This window comes from Mandrillus leucophaeus, unplaced genomic scaffold (assembly GCF_000951045.1).
Source record: "Mandrillus leucophaeus isolate KB7577 unplaced genomic scaffold, Mleu.le_1.0 Scaffold453, whole genome shotgun sequence".
In the NCBI taxonomy this organism is placed as follows: domain Eukaryota; kingdom Metazoa; phylum Chordata; class Mammalia; order Primates; family Cercopithecidae; genus Mandrillus; species Mandrillus leucophaeus.
Window position 1 is genome coordinate 1,795,269 of NW_012104843.1, and position 3,571 is coordinate 1,798,839.

Genomic DNA, 3,571 nt, shown 5'->3' on the forward strand with positions numbered 1-3,571 from the left:
AAAAAAAAAAAAAAAAAAGTGTAAGCCAGCAGCAGTTAATCAAATTGAGCACCACTCTAAGTCCCTAACCCAGGAGAACTTAATCCAGTACTGCCAGTCCAGAGGCAACATGGTGACTGCCTGTAGCCACCTTGGCTCTCCTGACAGGCCCAGGGCCAAGCCCGAGGACCCTTCCCTCCTGGAGGACCCCAGGATCAAAGTGATTGCAGCCAAGCACGATGAAACCGTAGCCAGATTCTGATCTGGCTCCTCACGCAGAGGAACTTGGTGGTGATCCCCACACCGGTGACACTGGAACACATTGCTGAGAACTTCAAGGTCTTTGACTTTGAACTGAGCAACCAGGATGTGACCTCCTTACTCAGCTGCAACAGGAACTGAAGGGTCTATGCCTTGGTGAGCTGAGCCTCCCCCAAGGATCACCCATTCCATGAAGAGTTTCGAAGCTGTGGATGTCTGCTCTTCCTCAAGTAACCTACACCTGGTTTTCCCACCTCATTGTTTTCTTGCTAATGTAGTACGGCCTGTATCCCTCGGCAGCGGGGCAGCAATCTGCAGTGATTGCTGCCAGCAAGGGCTTGTCAAGCTTGCTGTCAGGTCTGAAGAGCAGCTTCAGTAGAGTGGAATTCTTTTCCCACTTTCTTTGCCATTTTTGCTCAGCTGAAGAAAGTACAACCTGAATACCCTTTTCTGATTAAGAAGGAGCAAAATCTGCAGAGTCAAAATAGTGCCTCTAACAGTTGAGTTTCGGCTGCTTGGAACTATAATCCTTACAGCAAGACTTCTCTTTGCCTCAGATAAAAAGTGCTTTTGTGAAAAGAAAGAGAGAGGGAAAACAGAAGGCAATATAAGACTTTGGATTGAATTGTTTTGCTGCATAGAACATTCAGGATAATTGACAAAATGTAACGGAGGATTGAGGATGAGATGGAGGTATGTGTCTTTTAATTTTCTGATTGGAATGGTGTAGTGTGGTTATGTAGGAGATAGCCTTGTAGCAAATACATCTGAAAAATTGGGGCGAGTTGGGATATGACGTGGACAAATTACTTTCAAACGGCTTGGGAAAAATCGTTGTGTAGTGTACTCACAATTCGAAATTTAAAAGTTCCTTTAAGCTTGAAAATTTCACATTTTTAACAAAATAAAAGAAATGCTTTAGCAACAGAAACATGGCACAGTTACAATAATAGGATAAATAAGCAGGTCATAGTGAGCTATGACAAAAGATAATCTTTCCCGATGCATTGGCTGGCATCATTAAGAGGATGTTTCCTTTTGGGAAATGGTATTAGGACAGTTAATATTTTACATAGTTTATTTCTTTTTTTTTAAATATATAGACAGAGTCTCACTCTGTGGCCCAGGCTGGAGTGCTGTGGTGTGAACACAGCTCACTGCAGCTTCGAACTCCTGAGCTCAAGGAATCCTCCTGCCTCAGGCCCCCTAGTAACTGGTACTACAGTTGCGCTAATTTTTCAATTTTTTATGAAGATAGGGGTTTCACTACATTGGCAAGGCTGGTCTCAAACTCCTAGAGTTAAGCAATCCTCCTACCTTGGCCTCCCAAAGTGCTGGGATTATAGGTGTGAGCCACCTATTTGAAGCCTTACATAGTTTCAAATAGGAATTATAATAGCAGGCGGAATTGTTATTTTTCTTGTGATTTGGAATAACACAAGGGAGAAGTAAAATGATAAGTGAAACAACATGGACAGAGAAAAACAATAATCAGTTGCTTTTCATAGGAATAAAGCCATCTAGAAAGGCACGTGAAGTATGTGGAATAGAGGCCAAATGCGCAATATTGATGGAGGAGGAGTCTAATGCGTCGGGAAAGGGGAAGCCATCAGGATGGGTGCGCAGAAATGATCACAGTTACTTCAGTGCGCTCAGGAAAGGCCGTGTAGGCCAGCCAGAATTAGGAGTGGTGGGGAGTGGTGGGGAGTGGAGGCAGGGAGTGGAGCCCGGCAGAACCGGGCCGTGGTCTGCATTCTTGGCACCACAGAAGTGAGGTAAGCCAGGAGCAGACACAACTGGAGTCCGACCAACAAAACACAATGAGTCAGAGTCTAATCCAAACCTGTTCCGTCCCTGGTTGCCAGGCGAAGGGACCCTCTCATTAGGTTCATGGACTGTAATGAGGTGAATCACCAGAAATTAAAGGAAACGGTAATTACAGACAGGGCCATGCAAGGTCTGGGAGGAGTTCGGTGGTCACCTGTCCCTCAGGCGAAGGAGGAACGGGGAAGGCTTTGACTTACTGAACCCGTGTACTCAAGAGAGTGGCTACATTCTGCTGTCTGCCCCTTGCAGACCCTGATGAGCCTCAGGGTTGCAAATGCCTATGGTCCCACCTGTTCTAATCCCAGCCTCCCCGTCTGGAGGGAACATTGTCTAGGATAAGGCTAAAGAGCACATTCCTGGAGCCCAGGTACAGGTGTCCTGGGCTCCTGGGGGCCAGGTGAAGGTGTCTTGGTTCTGCACCAAGTGGGCAGCAACTGCATACGTGGGTCCCCTCCCTTTTGTCACCTGGAGGACAGGACGCAGAAGAGGGTAGAGCTGACCCCAGGACAAGGGCCTAAGCAGTGGAAGCAGCTGCATGTTATTTCACTTTTTGAGGCACATCCTTTTCCTTGCAGTTATATGTGTAGCTCCAGTGCACACATGCTGTATTTGTAGCTCTAATTGGACACTCCAGAAATTCTCTGACCTCTGCGTTCTTCTGTTCCCACGTTTTCAGCAAGTCCTTTCAATTACTTTGACAGTGGGTACAACTGCCTTTCTCAAGCAGGAGAATCTTCTCACCGTTTCTCCTAAATTAGAAAAGCTGTTTATACCTCATTTATGGTGTGGCAGGAGATCCCGCAAATCAAAGCAATTTTCTACTAAACATTATTTACCATTTTCTGTGAAATCCTAACCTGCCGGGATAACCACAATTTAAATGTATTCAGAGGTCACATTTTAACACTAAGCAAATTGGAAACCTCTGAAAAGATCCCTTAAATATTCCTCTCTTCTGTCAACATTTTCAACCTGGAACGTCAACCATTTATGCTTGATTTTGTGTAACTGAGATTCAAAGCACTTTAGCAAATCGTGATCTGCTTTTCTATCTTCACTGGTGCCAGCATGGCATGGCCAGGATTGTCTGCACATCTGCATTCGGCATTCATTATGCATAGCCTCCTAATAGATAGGGAGAGGATGGTTTTGAAAGTGTTTTAAAAATATTCTGAGGGGGAGAGAGAGAGGGTCGAAAAGGCTGAAAAACTACCTACCAGGTACTATGTTCAAACTTGGGTGATGGGATCATTAGAAGTCCAAACCTCAGCATAATGAAATATACCCAAGTAACAAGCCTGCGCATGTTCCCCTACATCTGAAAAAATAAAAATAGAATAAAATTTCTTTATGATGAAAAAATTTTTGTTATACATACACACACCTGTTAGAACTAATAGACAAATTCAGCCAAGTTGTAGCAATACAAAATCAACAAGCAAAATCAGTTTTGCCTGTATACATTAACAGTGAACAACCAAAAAGAAAGTTAAGAAAACAATTC

General features: G+C 44.2%; 1 pseudogene; it reads left to right on the plus strand.

Annotated features, from left to right (window-relative positions):
- The window catches only part of LOC105549720, a 7,715-nt pseudogene extending 7,241 nt beyond the window's left edge, over positions 1 to 474 (plus strand).
- The last annotated feature ends 3,097 nt before the right edge of the window (positions 475 to 3,571 follow it).